Source organism: Aegilops tauschii, chromosome 3 (genome assembly GCF_002575655.3).
Source record: "Aegilops tauschii subsp. strangulata cultivar AL8/78 chromosome 3, Aet v6.0, whole genome shotgun sequence".
Taxonomy (NCBI): domain Eukaryota; kingdom Viridiplantae; phylum Streptophyta; class Magnoliopsida; order Poales; family Poaceae; genus Aegilops; species Aegilops tauschii.
Window position 1 is genome coordinate 557,155,201 of NC_053037.3, and position 21,207 is coordinate 557,176,407.

A 21,207-nucleotide genomic window follows, 5' to 3' on the forward strand; every position below is an offset into this window, starting at 1 on the left:
GTCAGCAATCAGACTGCCGGAGAGGTCTTCCCGAGAGTAAGGTCCTGAAAGAGAAAAATGATAAAGGTATACGTGCCCTGGGGCGGTTGATCCGCATTGTGGGCCGTGCCATAGCCGTGCCCCCGCCTATGCCCATGGTATCTTGAGTGCGTAGTTATGTACGCGCGGCACAAATTTCGCCGCTTGACTAGGACTAAGACGGAGGCCAAATTGCTATCCGAGCTCTGAACGTGCCTGGAGATCCTGTTGCAGGTTACTCCGGACTCGCTTGAAGGTGTCCGGGGGCCTTTTCGCCGAATTGGAGGTTGGCCTCAGAAGGCTGCTTTGTGCTTCCGCTGCGAGGGCTGCAGTGTGCTCCTCCGTGCGGAGCGAGCGTTCAGTGTTTCCATTAACTGTTATAACTCCGCGAGGTCCTGGCATTTTCAGCTTGAGGTACGCATAATGTGGTACCGCATTGAATCTAGCAAATGCGGTTCGTCCGAGTAGTGCGTGATAGCCACTACGGAAGGGGACGATATCAAAGATTAATTCCTCGCTTTGGAAGTTGTCCGGAGATCCGAAGACCACTTCCAGTGTGATTGAGCCCGTGCAACAGGCCTCTACACCTGGTATGACACCCTTGAAGGTGGTTTTTGTGGGTTTGATCCTTGAGGGGTCTATACCCATTTTGCACACTGTATCCTGATAGAGCAGGTTCAGGCTGCTGCCACCGTCCATAAGTAGTCGAGTGAGGTGAAATCCGTCAATGATGGGATCAAGAACCAATGCGGCAGAACCGCCATGACGGATACTAGTGGGGTGGTCCCTACGACCGAAAGTGATCGGACCAGAAGACCATGGGTTGAACTTTGGGGCGACTGGCTCCATCGCATAGACGTCCCTTAGTGCACGCTTCCGTTCCCTTTTGGGAATATGGGTTGCGTATATCATGTTCACCGTTTTCACTTGGGGAGGAAATTTCTTCTGTCCTCCTGTGTTCGGCGGCCGGGGCTCCTCCTCATCGTCACTATGCAGCCCCTTTTCCTTGTTTTCGGTATTCAACTTGCCGGCCTATTTGAACACCCAGCATTCTCTGTTGGTGTGGTTGGCTGGCTTATCGGGGGTGCCGTGAATTTGACACGAGCGATCGAGTATGCGGTCAAAACTGGACGGGCCCGGATTGCTTCTTTTGAACGGCTTCTTCTGCTGACCAGATTTAGAGCCACTGAATCCGGCATTGACTGCCTTGTCTTCGGCATTGTCGCCGTTGTTGCGGCGCTTGTGTCTGTTGTGACGTGGTCTGCCGTTACTATCTTTGGCATCTGAATTGCCATGATTTCTTGATGTGTTGTTGCTGCGAGCCAGCCAGCTGTCCTCGCCCGCGCAAAAGCGGGTCATGAGTGTCGTGAGGGATGCCATAGACTTCGGCTTCTCTTGGCTGAGGTGCCGAGCGAGCCACTCGCCATGGATGTTATGCTTAAATGCCGCTAAGGCCTCTGCATCCGGATAGTCCACAATTTGGTTCTTTTTAGTTAGGAACCGGGTCCAGAATTTCCTGGCCGATTCCCCTGGCTGCTGGGTTATATGGCTCAAGTCATCAGCATCTGGTGGTCGCACATAAGTGCCCTGGAAGTTGTCAAGGAATGCATCTTCCAAATCCTCCCAACCGCCAATGGAGTTTGCTGGCAAGCTATTCAGCCAATGCCGAGCTAGTCCTTTGAGTTTTAGTGGGAGGTACTTGATGGCATGTAGATCGTCACCACGGGCCATGTGGATGTGGAGGAGGAAATCCTCGATCCATACCGCGGGGTCTGTTGTACCATCATATGACTCAATGTTCATGGGTTTAAATCCTTCTGGGAATTCGTGATCCATTACTTCATCAGTGTAGCATAGGGGGTGTGCGGCGCCTCTCTGCCGGGCTATGTCACGACGTAGTTCATACGAGTCTTGTCTGCTGTATTCGGCCCGGCCGGATTTGCTTTTAGCGTATCCGGCGTGACGATCATCGTCACGCGTTGGGGCGCGCCCGCGTGATCCGTAGATCGATCTTGTGTGTCCTGCTTTGTTTTCCAATACGTCTCGCAGGTCCTGCATGTTGCCCCGGGCCTTGGTGTTTTTGTTTGTCTGACGACGGGGTGCGGGCTGGACTTCGGGCTGATATGCCCCTCTGTCTCGGCCACGAGGTGGCCGATCAGCCGCATCATACGCTGGTAATGCAGGTTTTAATGCTTCCTCCTCGAGTTGGGGTAGCAACCTGCACTTTGGGTAACTCTTGGTTGGGCGCTCAAGTTCGTATTCCTCGGCCGCCAGGACCTCAGTCCATCTATCCGCTAGCAGATCTTGATCAGCTCGAAGCTGTTGTTGCTTTTCTTCAGGCTATTTGCCGTGGCTATAAGCCGGCGCTTGAAGAGCTCCTGCTCGACGGGATCCTCAGGCACGATAAATTCTTCGTCGCCGAGGCTCGCCTCGTCTTCGGAGAGAGGCATGTAATTGTCATCCTCTGATTCTCCGTCTGCTGCCTGTTCCTGAGGGCTAGCTTGTCCATCCTCCCGCTCGAGGCCTGGCTGGAGGGGATTGTCTTCGGCTTCGGCACTATCCGGAGCGTTATGGTCTCTTGTGCCGATATCACTGCTTTTGCTATGGCGGGACTTAGAGCGGCGCCGCTGACGCCGGTGCTTGGATTACTTCTTGGAGGGGTTATCCTCTGTTGCCTTATCGCCATCGCCTTCTTTGGGGGTGTCCACCATGTATATATCATATGATGAGGTGGCAGTCCAGTGCCCTGTGGGCGGTGGTTCCTGTTCGTCTCCTGCATCGTCGTCCATACCGTCGATGTCTTCGGAGCCGAAATCGAGCATGTCGGTTAAGTCTTCGACAGTGGCTATTAAGTGGGTGGTGGGTGGGGAACGAATTTCTTCGTCGTCCGCTTCCCACTCAAGCCGTACATAGTTCGGCCAAGGGTCTCCAGACAAGGAGAGAGACCATAATGAATTTAGCACGACGCCCAGTGGCGAGTGCTGAAAGATATCCGCGGAGGAAAACTCCATGATCGGTGCCCAATCAGATTCGACAGGCACGGACGCAGGCAGTTCAGAGCCCGTGGCCGGGGACGAATCCAGGTGTCCGGCAGCACAGGTCTCATAGGGGGTGAAGTCAGCAGTCGGCTCTATCGCCGCTGAGTGTGCGGCCTCCGTGGCGGGGTCTATCCACCCTTCCTCGGACGGCACGATCTGCTCCGAATTGAGAGCCGGAGTAGCCGCAGGTGTGATCGCCCGAACACCGTCCGATGGCAGAGCTAAGTCGTGCTCGTCTAGACTGTGCGGCGCACCTGACATGGGCTCGAATCCGTCGAAGATCAAGTTTCCGCGGATGTCGGCGATATAGTTCAAGCTTCCAAACCTGACCTGATGGCCAGGGGCGTAGCTTTCGATCTGCTCTAGATGGCCAAGGGAGTTGGCCCGCAGTACGAAGCCGCCGAATACGAAGATCTGTGCGGGGAGAAAAATCTCACCCTGGATCGCATCGTTGTTGATGATCGAAGGAGCCATCAAGCCTTTACTGCGATAGCACAGTGGAACTCTTAATGAAAGCACCAATGTTGGTGTCAAAACCGGCGGATCTCGGGTAGGGGGTCCCGAACTGTGCGTCCAAGGCGGATGGTAACAGGAGGCGGGGGACACGATGTTTACCCAGGTTCGGGCCCTCTCGATGGAGGTAATACCCTACTTCCTGCTTGATTGATCTTGATGATATGAGTATTACAAGAGTTGATCTACCACGAGATCGTAGACGCTAAACCCTAGAAGCTAGCCTATCGTTATGATTGTTGTTGTCCTACGGACCAAACCCTCCGGTTTATATAGACACCGGAGGGGGCTAGGGTTACACAAAGTCGGTTACAAGGGAGGAGATCTACATATCCGTATTGCCAAGCTTGCCTTCCACGCAAAGGAGAGTCCCATCCGGACACGGGACTAAGTCTTCAATCTTGTATCTTCATAGTCCAACAGTCCGGCCAAAGTATATAGTCCGGCAGTCCGAGGACCCCCTAATCCAGGACTCCCTCAGTACTCGCGCCGGCCGTGGATTTCTTCACTCCACCGCCGCTGTAGCTGTCTTCCTCTGCCAAGTTAGGGCGTGGAAGATCTGAACCGACGAGCTTCAAATCTACACTTCCCAGTTCGTCGTGTTCTTCGTCAAGGGTAATTAAAAGTTGCTTTTACTGCCCTTGTTGATTATGATGTTTTCTTCAAAATCTTCAAAAGGTGTTTATTCTTCAAATCTTCACACACTAAACACCTCACATAACATCTGTTCTTGATCTGTTTCCCTAAGCAACATTTTTCTTCAAGATTCCTCAATTGTGTGGATTTTCAATCTATACAACTCTAGAACCTAAGTCAATGAACACTTAGTGAAATTCCTCAAGACTCATCTGGTCAAATTCCTCAAATTTGTTCTTTTTGCAAAAAACTTCTGAGAACGCATATGACCTCTCCAAATTCTTCGCAGCTATATTCTGTTCACAGGTACACATGTCCGCTGCTGAATCTCTAACTTCTCATCAACTTAACTCATTTGCAGCGTTCCTCGAAGAAAAGTTGCACACCTCTTTAGAGAATTCTATCGTTCAGATTCCTCAGCTGAAGAAAATGGCTGCCGGCAAGAAACCTCAGAAGGGAGGAAAGAAATTGGAAGTCAACACAGCGTTTGAAATCCCTAAGGATATCTATGATGAATATTGCACTCCTGATGAGGCCAAACATGGCAAGGAGACCAAGAATGAGCGCAAGGTGCGCATTCAAAGGATAGAGAGGAGATGGGCCAGAGAATGGAGGGAATATCTCTACATAACTCCCAAGTACATGAAGAAATTCGTTGTACACCCTCCATACCCAAGACCTCCTTTGGCACCTGGCCAAGAAGCTGATCCCTCTAGCATCAGAAGAGGTGAAGAATTTCCAAAGGAATGGGCTAAGCATCAAGCCAAGCTGGCCAAAGTGGCAAAAGAAGCGGTGAAGAAATTCAATGAAGATTCTGCTGCTGCTGCTGTTGAGGCCTCTGCAAGCAAGCCTAAGAAGGCCATGCCAAAGAAGCCCGCACACAAGCCCATGGTTTCTGCATCAAAGTCCTCATAGCCAAGCTCATCTGCAGTGCCCTCACGGCCCAGCTCCTCGGCAAAGCCCTCACGGCAAATTCCTCAAGCTGCACCAGCTCCTCCTTCCAAATCCTCAGCACCTATGCATCTCGCCTCGTGCCAAAGGACAACCGGCATCTCTATTGCCTCAGGAGCCTCTACAAGTTCTTCTTATCCTCCGCATTCTTCTACTGGCCCCACTCTGCTGAAGACTAAGGCCACTGCTGGACGAGGTTCTCGACCAAGTCCTCACAAGAACCAGGTCGCCTTCCAAGTGCCGTCTGATGACGATGAATCTGATGATGAGGAACTCGCTGAAATCATCAGAGACAAAGGCAGTAATGTGCCATTGATGCTGGATCCAAAGTTGATCATCGACTTCATCGACTTATGGCATAAGGACCCCAACACACCTCTGCGTGAGATGAACCTCACTCCTGGTCAAAGTCATGTGTTGACTACCTTCATTGATGAAGAGAAATGGAAATTTGAACAAGGGAGGAAGGTGAAGAAAGCACAGTATAAGAAAGAGCGCTTTCTGAAGCAAAATGTTTTGAAGCTTTCACCTGAAGAACTTATAGCTCTGCAATCAGAGATCAAGAGTCTAAGTGATGAATTTGATCGTTACTATGCTGGCTGGCTTGGAGCCAAAGTCAGATATGTGAAGTTATCTGAGAAATTCACCAACAATGTTGCTGCCCCAACGCAACAAGAAATTCCTCAGGCTGAGGCATCTGCTCAGCCTACAGAAGAACATGCCAGCACCGCTGATGAAAATCAGGCTGCTGATGAAACTGCTAGTACCAGGGCTGATGACTGCATTCCAGCCGCTGATGACTCTCCCAGGGCAACCACTAGTGTTGCGCCTGAAGAAATTGTCAGGCCAGCTAAAGCTTCAACCGCTGTGCCTGAAAAAAATGAACCAATTTCCTCTGCTCCTCCTACTCCTACACCAAGTCCAATTCTTCCTTCTGCATCAGATGCGAAGAAGACCAAGGCTGCGGAGCGTGCACCTTTGAAGAAAAGGAAAGCATCAACTTCATCAGAATCTTCAGCTCCGAAGAAGATGAAGAAATTGACAAGCTCTCTTAAGAATCCAATTGATGTTGTTCCAGTCTCATGCATGCCATCAATGGAACTCATTCCCTTTGGTGAAGAATATGTGATCCCAAACGGATCCGATGAAGATACTCCTTCTGTTGCTTCCTCAGAGCAGTTGGATGAAGAAATTTAAGTGGATACAATCCCTTCAACCCCAGTCGTCTCATCGCCCATGCCTCAGTTCACTGCTAAAGAGGCAGGTGTTGAAGAATTGAGTGAAGAAGATGAGGACGTGGACATCGGGTGCACCACACCTGTGATGAATGATGACTTTTGGGAAAGTCAGCACCCCAACTCTCCTCTGTTCACGCCACTGCAACAAACTCCTCAGTCCCCAGAGCATACTGAAGTTCAAATGGGCTTTGAAGAACCTCGCACCACTCCGTCCATTCATGAAGAAATTCCAGCCACTAGTACTGATGAACAAGCTGCTGAAGAATTGAAGACCCATCCTGCAACTGAAGAAGAAACTGAAATTCCTCAGCCTGTGGATCCTAAGATTGTGATTCCTGAGGTTGTGATGCAATTGACTGACACTCCTCAGCCCAAGCCAAAGTATCCCTTCTCCAAGAAGCAAAAATTCAAGGCTGATGACTTCTTCCACGAGCATGTGTTCTTCACGGATTTCAACCCATATGACTTTGCTTGTCTTAGAAGGAAGCGTTTCTGGACTGCCAGCCAAGCCAACTTCTATTCTTCACTGCTTTTTGACAAAGACAAAGTCTTCGACCATGAGCATATTCCTCATGTGGACATGGAATCACTGCCTTGCTTCACACCAGTCCTAAGTGTTCTTCATGACGCTGGACTGCTCAACTTCTGCACTGATATTGTTGATTAGAATGAAGAGCTAATTCTTCAGTTCTATGCAATGCTGCACATATCAAAGGAAATTCTGAAGATGTGAACTCTTGGGTATTGGACTGGATGACAGAAAACACTCACTTCAAAGCACCGGCCTCTGAATTGCTGCATGCCCTGCCTGTCAGTCCTCCCCTTGAAGGTGCTCATTGTATATATCATGAACCTGAGCTTACAGATCACTACATGCAATTATTGATGAAGCCATTGAAGCCCGGTCAAGCCCCAAGGACCAAATTCCTTGTGAAGGAATTGCAGTATGTGCCTCAGACTGTCTATCGCATTCTGACGAAGACTTTGAGTCCAATCAAAGGCCACGACTCGAATGATGAAGAAGTCGTTGGCATCATGAAGAATCTGCTTTTCAACATCATTCACGGCGTTCCTGTCAACTACCATGATTTCTTCATGAGGACTCTGGCCAATGTTGCATTATCACCATTTGAATTGAAGCCTTACGCTCCCTGGATTATGAGATTCCTCAGAACAAGGTCTTCAATCAACTGCAAGGCTGAAGTTCAAAATCATCTCAGCTACTTGCCCCCCATTGAAGTCTTCAAACGGACATTTCCCTCAGCTGATGAAAAGGGCAAGGCCACTGCTATTATTGATGAAGGCATTCGTCCAATGGATGGTCAGTTCCGCAAAGCTGCATCTTACTCCACCAATGATGACTCTGCCACTCATGACTCTGCCACAAAGCAAAATCCTCAAGCCACAGCTCCAAGGGTGATGACTGATCGTGAGCTTCTCCTCAGTCTTCACCAGAAGGTCGATCGCAACCACCAATGGGTTAAGCGTCAGTTTGGTTCTATTCTTCACAACATGACTGCTACACACAATGCAGTGAAGAAAAACCATTACTACCTCCATGAAGTCTTCGGTCGCACCTGGGCTGTTCTGTCACATCTTTATGGTGAAGAAGATCTGAAGCAAATGGGTCTCAAGCAGGACTTTGACTGGTCTAAACCTCCAGTGAAGAAATTCAAGAAGGTCAAAGTTCCTTCCTTGGTGGCCAGCTCATAGTCTTCATCGCGCGACACGGATGAGCATGAAGATTTGGACGACACTGCGGCAGGCCCTACTACAACAACCGACCCCAACAACGCTGGCGCTCCTCCATCAACATGATATTCTTCAGGGGCGTTAGTCCTCATTCTTCGATCCTTTTGGTCATTCGATGACAAAGGGGGAGAAATTTGAGTTAGTCTTCAAGCGGGTCTCTATATATGGGCGTTTTTTTGCTAAGTTACAACTCTCGTTCTTTTGAAGACTTTGTTGGATCGAGTTGTAAACTTAAACCCGATGGTGGTCTGATACTTTTGCTGTGTTCTTCTGCATGCTTATTCCTCATATATGTTAATGCACGCATGCTGAATTATATCAGTCACCATATTTCATCATGCATTTCAAATTCTTCATTTCATATGTTAAATGCGTGTATGAATTACAAGATATAGGGGGAGATCTCCATGATTCTACTCTTGAAATGTGCATTGCTTCAAAAGCAAATTCCTCACTATGCACATCTCCAGGGGGAGTTCTTCTATATCTTGCAATCAAATTCCTCAATATCAGTATTTACACTCATATGTTTTATCCCCGTTGAAAACTTAACCTATATTGTCATCAATCACCAAAAAGGGGGAGATTGTAAGTGCATCTAGTGCCCCTTAGTGATTTTGGTGTATTGAAGACTTATAGGTTAAGGGACTAATGTGTTTATGAGTGTACACAGGTCTATAAGTCTATGAGGAGTTTGATATTTACAGAGAAAGTTAACCCCTAAAAATGATTATCTTCAACTGAAAACTTTGGATTTCTGAAGACTTTCTGAAGACTTTGAAAGTGAAGAAATTGGTGTGACCGTGAAGACTCGGATTTCATGCGAGGAACATGAAGCATCAAGACTTTTGTTTTCGTAGTTTCATTTTCTCTTTTTGAGTCATAGGAAACACCGTACTGTTAGAGGGGGTCGAGGAAATACTAAGGAAAAATTTCCAAGAGATGCTCAACTCAAAATCCTACACCTACCAATCCCTTCGAGTGAAGCCATTGGAAATCTCATACAGTTCAGTCAATTTCTTCAGTGACAGAGACGAAGTTCTTCTGGTCACTGAGGAATTTGTTCTGACTGAGGAGTTAGGAATTCGCCAGTGCGGATTGCCTACAAGTGAGGAACATGATAGCCCTGAGAAATTTGATAGTCAAATTTCCGACCGTTGCTGTGCTACGCGCCAGCTGTCCCAAAATATCTACCCACCTAACGGTCATATCATTGAAGGGCATTTATGTCTTATCATGTCGGGCTGCTCCCTAGGCTATAAATAGCCGCCCCCTACAACCACTAGCTGGTTGGCTGCTCCGAGAGAAACTGACACTTGTCATTGAGAGCATCCCATCCTCCGAGGACTTTGAGCGAAAATCATCAAGTGAGGAAAACCCAAACCCAAACACCTACAACCCAAAGTTATTGAGCATCACTGGAGAGATTGATCCTGCGTGGATCCGACGCTTGTTACCTTTGAAGACTGTGCATCTTCCAGACGGTTAGGCGTCCTGGTCTAGAGCATCCAAGAGGAAATTGTGGATCGCCGAGTGACCGAGTTTGTGAAGGTTTGGAAGTCACCTGAAGACTTACCACGAGTGATTGGGCGAGGTCTGTGTGACCTTAGCTCAAGGAGAATACGGTGAGGACTGTGTGTCCGGGACTGTGTGTCCTCAGGTTTGAATACCTAGCCGCTCCAACTAGACGTACAACTATCACAGCAGTTGGAACTAGTCTACCAAATCATTGTCTTCACCAAGCCTACAGGTTCTATTTCCTCACCTCTTTCATTTCCTCATTACTGTGGTGTGTACTTGTTCATATCTGTTTGAAGACTTTGACTGAAGACTTTCTCAATTTCCTCAGTCTCTTTGTCTTCATCCTGTTTATCCTGTGTTTACGCTTTCTATACTCTGTGCTTGTTTTCATTTCATCATGATGACCATGCTTATGTTCTGTTATGTTTGCATCTGAGTACTTATTCCGCTGCAAGTAGTTCTTCATTTAGGAATTTCATCACCCTGAAATTCCTCAGTGAAGAATTCATAAAAATCGCCTATTCACCCCCCTCTAGTCGATATAACGCACTTTCAGGTGAATATTTGAGTTATGAGTTTGGTCTTCATTTGAAACAATGTGGAATAGTTTTGCAACTCACGACACCTAGAACACCCCAGCGTAATGGTGTGTCCGAACATCGTAACCGCACTTTATTAGATATGGTGCGATCTATGATGTCTCTTACTAATTTACCACTATCGTTTTGGGGTTATGCTTTAGAGACGACTGCATTCACATTAAATAGGGCACCATCTAAATCCGTTGAGACGACACCATATGAACTGTGGTTTGGCAAGAAACCCAAGTTGTCGTTTCTTAAAGTTTGGGCTGCGATGCTTATGTGAAAAAGCTTCAACCTGATAAGCTCAAACCCAAATCGGAGAAATGTGTCTTCATAGGATACCCAAAGGAGACTGTTGGATACACCTTCTATCACAGATCCGAAGGCAAGATATTCGTTGCTAAGAATGGATCATTTCTAGAGAAGGAGTTTCTCTCGAAAGAAGTGAGTGGGAGGAAAGTAGAACTTGATGAGGTAATTGTACCTTCTCCCGAATTGGAAAGTAGTTCATCACAGAAATCAGTTCCAGTGATTCCTACACCAATTAGTGAGGAAGTTAATGATGATGGTCATGAAACTTCAGATCAAGTTACTACCGAACCTTGTAGGTCAACCAAAGTACGTTCCGCACTAGAGTGGTACTGTAATCCTGTTTTGGACGTCATGTTACTAGTCCATGACAAACCTACGAACTATGAGGAAGCGATGATGAGCCCAGATTCCGCGAAATGGCTTGAGGCCATGAAATCTGAGATGGGATCCATGTATGAGAACATAGTGTGGACTTTGGTTGACTTGCCCGATGATCGGCAAGCCATAGAGAATAAATGTATCTTCAAGAAGAAGACTGACGCTGACGGTAATGTTACTGTCTACCAAGCTCAACTTGTTGCGGAAGGTTTTCGACAAGTTCAAGGAGTTGACTACGATGAGACCTTCTCACCCGTAGCGATGCTTAAGTCTGTCTGAATCATGTTAGCAATTTCCGCATTTTATGATTATGAAATCTAGCAAATGGATGTCAAAACTGTAGTCCTTAATGGATATCTTAAAGAAGAGTTGTATATGATGCAACTAGAAGGTTTTGTCGATCCTAAAGGTGATAACAAAGTGTTCAAGCTCCAGCAATCCATTTATGGACTGGTGCAAGCCTCTCGGAGTTGGAATATATGCTTTGATAGTGTGATCAAAGCATATGGTTTTATACAGACTTTTGGTGAAGCATGTATTTACAAGAAAGTGAGTGGAAGCTCTGTAGCATTTCTAATATTATATGTGGATGACATATTGTTAATTGGAAATGATACAGAATTTCTGGATAGCAAAAAAGGATAATTGAATAAGAATTTTTCAATGAAAGACCTCGGTGAAGCTGCTTATATATTGGGCATCAAGATCTATAGAGATAGATCAAGACGCTTAATTGGACTTTCACAAAGCACATACCTTGATAAAATTTTGAAGAAGTTCAAAATGGATCATTCAAAGAAAGGGTTCTTGCCTGTGTTACAAGGTGTGAAGTTGAGTGACACTCATTGCCCGACCACTGCAGAAGATAGAGAGAAAATCAAAGTCATTCCCTATGCTTCAGCCACAGGTTCTATCATGTATGCAATGCTGTGTACCAGACCTGATGTGTGCCTTGCCATAAGTTTAGTAGGGAGGTACCAAAGTAATCCAGGAGTGGATCACTGGACATCGGTCAAGAACATCCTGAAATACCTGAAAAGGACTAAGGATATGTTTCTTGTTTATGGAGGTGACAAAGAGCTCGTCGTAAATGGTTACGTCGATGCAAGCTTTGACTCTGATCCGGATGACTCTAAGTCGTAAACCGGATACGTATTTATATTGAATGGTGGAGCTGTCAGTTGGTGCAGTTCCAAGCAGAGCGTCGTGGAGGGATCTACGTGTGAAGCGGAGTACATAGCTGCTTTAGAAGCAGCAAATGAAGGAGTCTAGATGAAGGAGTTCATATCCGATCTAGGTGTTATACCTAGTGCATCGGGTCCAATGAAAATCTTTTGTGACAATACTGGAGCAATTGCCTTGGCGAAGGAATCCAGATTTCACAAGAGAACCAAGCACATCAAGAGACGCTTCAATTCCATCCGCGATCTAGTCAAGGAGGGAGACATAGAAGTTTGCGAAATACATACGGATCTGAATGTTGCAGACCCGTTGACTAAGCCTCTTCCACGAGCAAAACATGATCAGCACCAAGACTCCATGGGTGTTAGAATCATTACTATGTAATCTAGATTATTGAGTCTAGTGCAAGCGGGAGACTGAAGGAAATATGCCCTAGAGGCAATAATAAAGTTGTTATTTATATTTCCTTATATCATGATAAATGTTTATTATTCATGCTAGAATTGTATTAACCAGAAACTTAGTACATGTGTGAATACATAGACAAACAGAGTGTCCCTAGTATGCCTCTACTTGACTACCTCATTAATCAAAGATGGTTAAGTTTCCTAGCCATAGACATGTGTTGTCATTTGATGAACGAGATCACATCATTAGAGAATGATGTGATGGACAAGAGCCATCCGTTAGCTTAGCATTATGATCGTTTAGTTTTATTGCTATTGCTTTCTTCATGACTTATACATGTTCCTCTGACTATGAGATTATGCAACTCCCGAATACCGGAGGAACACCTTGTGTGCTATCAAATGTCACAACGTAACTGGGTGATTATAAAGATGCTCTACAGGTGTCTCTGAAGGTGTTTGTTGAGTTGGCATAGATCGAGATTAGGATTTGTCACTCCGTGTATCGGAGAGGTATCTCTGGGCCCTCTCGGTAATGCACATCACTATGAGCCTTGCAAGCAATGTGACTAATGAGTTAGTTGCGGGATGATGCATTACTGAACGAGTAAAGAGACTTGCCGGTAACGAGATTGAACTAGGTATGATGATACCGACGATCGAATCTCGAGCAAGTAACATATCGATGACAAAGGGAACAACGTATGTTGTTATGCGGTTTGACCGATAAAGATCTTCGTAGAATATGTAGGAGCCAATATGAGTATCCAGGTTCCGCTATTGGTTATTGACCAGAGATGTGTCTCGGTCATCTCTACATAGTTCTCGAACCCGTAGGGTCCGCACGCTTAACGTTCGATGACGATTTGTATTTGAGTTATGTGATTTGATGACTGAAGTTTGTTCGGAGTCTCGGATGAGATCACAGACATGACAAGGAGTCTCGAAATGTTCGAGAGGTAAAGATTCATATATTGGAAGGTTACATTCGGACACCAGAATGGTTCGGGATGTTTCAGATGAGTTTTGGAGTACCGGGGTTACCGGAACCCCCCACCCCCTCCGGGAAGTTAATGGGCCATCATGGGCCTTAGAGGAGAAGAGAGAGGGTCGGCCCGGAGGTGGCGTGTGCCCCCATTGCCAGTCCGAATTGGACAAGGGGTGGGGGCGGCGCCCCCCTTTCCCTCTCCTACTCATCCTCTCTTTCCCCCTTTGCTACTCTGGAAAAGGAAAAATGAGAGGGGAATCCTACTAGGACTAGGGAGTCCTAGTAGGACACCCCACACCTGGCGCGCCCCCTTGGTCCGGCCTCCTCCTCCGCACCCCTTTATATACGTGGGAGGGGGGCACCCTAAAGGCACAACAAGTCTTCTCTTAGCCGTGTGTGGTGCCCCCCTCCATAGTTGCATTATCTGTTGTTGTTCTAAAGATGATCATGACGCCCTCATGTCTGTATTTTATTTTATCGACACCTCTATCTCTAAACATGTGGACATATTTATCGATATCGGCTTTCGCTTGAGGACAAGCGAGGTCTAAGCTTGGGGAGTTCATATGTCCATTTTGCACCATGCTTTTATATTGATATTTATTGCATTATGGGTTGTTATTACACATTATATCACAATACTTATGCCTTTTCTCTCTTATTTTATAAGGTTTACATGAAGAGGGAGAATGCCGGCAGCTGGAATTCTGGGCTGTGAAAGGAGCAAATATTATAGACCTATTATGCACAACTCCAAAAGTCCTGAAACTTCACGGAGCATTTTTTTGGAATATATAAAAAATATTGGGTGAAGAAAGGACCAGAGGGGGGTCACCAGCCAGCCAGAAGGGTGGAGGGCGCGCCCTACCCCCTGGGCACCCCCAACCTTGTGGGCCCCCTGGCAGGCCTCCGGTGCCCATCTTTGGCTATATGGTGTCTTTCACCCTAGAAAAAATCAGAGGAAGCTTTCGGGACGAAGCGCCGCCGTCTCGAGGCGGAACCTGGGCAGAACCAATCTAGGGCTCTGGCGGAGCTGTTCTGCGGGGGAAACATCCCTCCGGGAGGGGGAAATCATCGCCATCGTCATCACCATCGATCCTCTCATCGAGAGGGGGTCAATCTCCATCAACATCTTCTCCAGCACCATCTCCTCTCAAACCCTAGTTCATCTCTTGTATTTGATCCTGGTCCCAAAACCTCAAATTGGTACCTGTGGGTTGCTAGTAGTGTTGATTACTCCTTGTAGTTAATGCTAGTTGGTTTATCCGGTGGAAGATTATATTTTCAGATCCTTAATGATAATTAATACTCCTCTGATCTTGATTATGAATATGCTTTGTGAGTAGTTACGTTTGTTCCTGAGGACATGGGAGAAGTCTTGTTATAAGTAATCATGTGAATTTGGTATTCGTTTGATATTTTGATGAGGTGTATGTTGTCTATCCTCTAGTGGTGTTACGTGAACGTCAACTACATGACACTTCACCATTATTTGGGCCTAGGGGAAGGCATTGGGAAGTAATAAGAAGATGATGGGGGTTGCTAGAGTGACAGAAGCTTAAACCCTAGTTTATGTGTTGCTTCGTAAGGGGCTGATTTGGATCCATATGTTTCATGTTATGGTTAGGTTTACCTTAATTCTTCTTTCGTAGTTGCGGATGCTTGTGAGAGGGGTTAATTTCCGGATTTCATCTTCTTCGGTCGCCGTGACTGGGCGTGGGCTGCATGCGCCGATCGGCCACGTGGGCGGTAAATATCTCCTCCCCCGCCCGTGCCACCGCCTGTTAACTCGTCGCCCCATGGAGGGTAATTTCGGGATTTCATCTTCTGTGGCGCTGCATGGCGCCCGTGGATTGGTCCCGCGGTGGATGGCCTGGCTGCCTCCTCCTCCCAATCGCCTCGTTCGCTTCCCCTCTGCCGCACTGCTCCTCCCATTCGCCCTGTTCGCTTCGCCTCTGCCGCTCCCCCTTCATCGCTCCCCCTGCGCTCGTGCTCTGGATCTCGTCCTCCTCCTCTAGCTGTCGTTCGCCCTCCTCGGTGCGCCATTCTCAGTTGGTCTTCCCCCTTCTCTCTTCGCATGTTCTCTTCGCCTCTTCTCTTACGTTTCTGCCTGTCTTGCAGCTGGGTCGGTGGTGCGGGGGAGGACCTGTCTTCGGAGTCGCCGGAGAGGCCTTCAAGATGGCCCAGGTAGTTATTTGATCCGTCGTTTGCCTGTTCATTTGTGTTGTGCTGTATGGGTGCTGGACTGAGTTTTTTCCATGGATCTCCTTAGGTTTTGCTGGTTGATCCGTCCTGATTATGACCTGTCCGTGGTTCTGGTTATCTAGCTGGTGGGTCGTGATGCTGCTGGTGTGCGGGGTGTCTCGCTGGTTTCCTTGCAGGTGATTCTTCTCTCTCGCCTAGCCTTCACCGCTCCGTATATACTATAAAGGTATATGTGTTGTAGTCTGGTAGTTCTTGGTATCTTTTCCAAGGGATATTGTTGATAGTTGCAGTCTGGTGATAGTTGCAGTCTGGTGATTGTTTTTATCTTTTAGAAGGGATATTACTTCTACAGAAAATGGCCAAGAGAAGTTCAGTTCAAGCTAAGCATACAATTTCTGAATTAGATAAAGCTGCAGATAGTAAAAATACCACTTCTCATGCACCCAGTGATCCCCAGAAGGTAGGTTATAGTGTTCTACTGCATGACAGGTTGTGTATTTCCCTTTATAAGGAGTAAAGTTTTCCTAACATGCTTTGTCAGATTAATATAATTCATGCACGTGGCTCTGTGATTTTGGAGTATCCTCTGTTCTGTTTCTTGTAGAGCTGGTTACATACCACCTAAGGTCTATTCAGCAAACATGTTTGGGTTTGTAATGTCTGATTTAATTCTATAGGATAGTTTCATGGAAGTTGATTCGCCTGTGACAGATTACGCTCTGTACCAGTTCGGCACCAGCGGCACCGTTGTCGCCATCGCCACCACCGTTACGCATCCGCTCGGTCAGTCAATTGCACGTTTTTTTAAAAGGTTGTCCATCTTGAACCGTAATATGTTTGACAATGTTTTTCTAATTCCCTAGGAAATTATTAGTCATTTTTGTGTTTGGAGATACACTGTTAAGGTGACTAATAAACTTTTCTCCTTTTACAATGTACAGTTCATATATAAGTTCATACATTGTTTTGTTTACATGTATATGAGATACGGTTATGCCTAATACCTGAAATATATGAACTGAGAGTCGTTCTTTTCTTCCTGGACATGTTGCTATCTATATCCTTTGGTATGGCATCTCCTTTTATATTTTTTAACAAAGTTCTTTGCTACCAGTGAAATATCCTAAACAATCTGGAAAATGTATAGCTCAAATGGATATATATATATATATATATTATTGTGCTACTGATCTATTTACTTAATTGGCTCTTTGACGGACGTCTCCTTCACACGTGTCTTTCTTCTACCTTTTTTGCTAACCGGTTGTTCTCGCTACTCCTTTTCAGTTCTTCATGTGTACAGGAAGAATAGGAAGCAAAAAAGGGAGGTGGGGAGGACTTGTGTACACAGGATTAGGTGGGTCATGAATTTGTGTAGCTAGCTAGCTAGCATGGCTAATCTTATGTGGCTGATGCACAAATAGATTGAGTGGCACTTTAAATTTTCTCCACCTAATGATTTTCTTGTTATTTCCTTCTGAATACTTAGCCAAGCACTGTTTCATTCATGTGAAACTCAAGATTTCATAGTGGCAACCTCAAAGAGATAGTGGTGCATGTACATATCTCACAATTTGACAAATAGTTAAATTCCCTATATTTTAGTATTTCTTTCTCATTCCTATTTCTGGTGACTAAACTGAACTTCTATCCTTTTGCTCCCTGAGTTCTTAATGGAATCAGCACTCAGTTACACGAATCTGTTTTAATTTGTACAGATTTGAAGGGGCTTTTACCATTTCCATCTATTTTAACTGCAAGTATATTCAGTTGTATTTTTTATTTCGGTTTGCAAAAACTGGCGTCAGTCATGCTCTCGAAATCATTACCACGAGTTATATTTGTAGATTTCTCATAGTTTATGTATTTCTCAGAGCTTGTTACCTATTTATCTTAACCGTGACCTTGCTTTGGCATTTCAGAAACATTGTAGTTGCTTATTTGTATTCTATACTTTTGGGTGATTTTACCAGTACCTTGCTTATGTTTGTATAGTACTATTGGATATCTAATGGAGCTTTCATTGTTGTACTACTTATTCCACCCCTTGCTTTGCTTTCCCCTTTTTTGGCTGGTCTCGATGCACTTTTCAGCCGAGGACCCAAAAGATATCACGTGCACCATATTTCTACACTTGTAATACTACTTCTGTCCCTGTCGAGTTCGATATGGATATGCCCCAAAATGTATTTTTCTTTTGCTAAACAGTTTAACGCAACTTAGTGATAAAATATTTCTTCTATTTATGTACTCTTCCTCTCAATCACCAATATGGTCCCAGTTATGCATGTTTATGTATGTGTTGTCTACAGGTGGTTATGCTGGTTTTATCTTTCGGTTGGTTGTTAGCCCCCTACAAGAGTTGTCACCATATGAAAAGGCTCCAAAAGGTGTCACGGTCAGGAATCTTTTTTCCAGGCATCCAGTGATGATCAGGTAACCAAACCATATCACAGGATGTGTGTTTGTGTGGTCTGGCAAAGTAATGCTCTTCTTTTGTGGTATGTGGAAAGTAATGCTCTCTTTGTTATTCATTTTTGGAGCCGTTAAATATTTTTGCCCTCATAATAGTTTTAGATGTTATACCTTAGCATATTATATCAACGAGAAGTGAATGTGTTTTAGCTCGTATCTTCTAAATTAGTGTCTTCCACCGCATATCAGGAATTAATGGTTCATATCATGTTTTGTATTTCTGTTATATCGTGTACTTCTTCAAAATTTGTATCTCAACCTAGCCTTCTTAGTGATAATTTTAGTGGAAGACATTAGATTTCTTTTCGAGTATGAGGGTTGTTATTTATTAACAACAAGTATTTATCACCTTTAACAAAAATTAGTCTCCTTATTAACAGAAATACACTGATCCTATTCTACCACTATAATTTAGTTCATGTGCTGTAGGCATCACTGTCATTGCAATTCCTAAAGATATGGAATTCTCATACTAATGCCACTAATATATTTGCTAAAGAGGTCTCAAATTGAAAGCTGGCATACTCTTCTTCATAAATCGTGTTTTATAACAAGATCAACAAAGTTTTTGTATTTCATGATTAATAGATGAAGTCATGTTTGCCAATGTCACCCAAAAATACACTAATTATTTTCCATCCTGAGCTCATTCCCATGCCTGCTCTGGAATATTTTCCTACGGAGAAGAGGGCCACAGTACCAATTGGGCAGACTTTGTCAAGGCGGCAGGAATAGAAGAATAGCATATACTCAGATAAGGATCTTCGTCTTCAACATTATAAGGGGAAATTATTGCTCACTGTCCTGTCCATACGCTTTAGAAGGAAATCACAAGTGTATTTTCTATACAAAACCATCATGTGGTCATCTATATTACGAACTATTCACACCAAATTCATATGGAATGGCACTCATGGCGGTAGTTGAACCAAAGCTATCTATCAATACGCCTAACTATGGCTTCGTAGTTTTAGCGCATCCACTGCCACTGTGTTGGCATTTGCTCTCTAATGTGCCTGCTTTTACTACTGAACTGAATGTCAACTAATTAGCTTTTGCAATCTCATGGCTGCATTGAACTTGATGTTGCCTTACTTCTGGGGCCGGTTAGTTTTTATAATCTCATGACTTTGTTGAACTCGATGATGTTACACTTCTGAAATGTTTGTTCTTTTCCATGAACCAGAAAATTGGTTGTTCTGTTACATGTGCTAAACTTGCCTTCCTACTAATGCATCATGTGATTTGATCTTCCGCTGTTTGGCCATGTTGGTTGGACCGGCACCCTCGTGCCAAGGCGCGTTGCCGAGCTAGTATCAAATTATCAAAGTAACGAACGCGAATCATATGAGCATGATGAAAACTAACTTAACAACAATTCCCATGTGTCCTATGGAGCGCTTTGCTTCATATAAGAGTTCGTCCAGGCTTGTCCTTTGCTATAAAAAGGATCGGGCCACCTTGCTGCACCTTGTTTACTTCTATTACTTGTTACCCGTTATGATTTGTCTTATCACAAAACTATCTGTTACCGATAATTTTAGTGTTTGCTGAAAACCACTTGTCATTTCCTTCTGCTCCTCATTGGGTTCGACACTCTAACTTATCGAAAGGACTACGATAGATCCCCTATACTTGTGGGTGATGAAGACTCTTTCTGGCGCCGTTGCCGGCGAGTGAAGTGCCTTTGGTAAGTGGAAATTTGGTAAGGAAATATTTATATAGTGTGCTGAAATTTACTGTCACTTGTTACTATGGAAAATAATCCTTTGAGGGGCTTGTTCGGGGTATCTTCACCTCAACCGGAAGAACAAATAGTTGCTCCACAACCCACTGCACCTACTAAAAATATTTATTATCAAAATTCCTTCGGGTAGAGAAACTGCTAGCTAATCCTTATGCAGGAGATGGAACATTACATCCTGATATGCACCTAATCTATGTGGATGAAGTTTGTGGATTATTTAAGCTTGCAGGTATGCTAGAGGACGCTGTCAAGAAGAAGGTCTTCCCTTTATCTTTGAAGGGAAAGGCATTAACATGGTATAGGCTATTGGATGCTATTGGATCATGGAACTACAACTGATTGAAATTGGAACTTCATCAAAAGTTTTATCCTATGCATCTGGTTCATCATGATTGGAATTATATATATAATTTTTGGCCTCGTGAAGGAGAAATTATTGCTCAAGCTCGGGGGAGGCTTAAGTCAATGTTATATTCATGCCCCAATCATGAGCTCTCAAGAGAAATTTTTATTCAAAATTTTTATGCTCGGCTTTCTCATAATGATCGATTCATGCTCGATACTTCTTGTACTGGTTCCTATACGAAGAAGGATATTGAATTCAAATGGGATTTATTGGAAAGAATTAAACGCAACTCTGAAGATTGGGAACTCGATGAAGGTAAAGAGTCAGGTATAAACCTTAAGTTTGATTGTGTTAAAGCTTTTATGGATACCGATGCTTTTCGTGATTTTAGCACTAAATATGGACTTGACTCTGAGATAGTAGCTTCTTTTTGTGAATCTTTTGGTACTCATGTTGATCTCCCTAAGGAGAAGCAGTTTAAATATCATCCTCCCATTGAAGTTAAAGTAGTTGAACCTATCAAGGTTGAAGAAGAAACTATTATTTATAATGTTGATCCTATTGTTCCTACTGCTTATATTGAGAAACCACATTTCCCTGTTAGAATAAAGGATCTTGCTAAAGCTTCAACCGTGGTCAACAAAAGTTATATTAGAACATCCAAACCCTCTGGGCAAATTAAAGTTGAACCTAGTACTGATGTTGTTAAAGATCTCTTGGTTGATAATATTGATGGGCACGTTATTTATTTCCGTGATGAAGCTACTAGAATTGCCAAACCCGATATGAAAGATAAACATAGACATGTTGTTGGCATGCCCATTGTTTCTGTTAAAATTGGATATCATTGCTATCATGGCTTATGTGATGTGGGTGCTAGTGTGAGTGCAATTCCTTATACCTTATATAAAGAAAT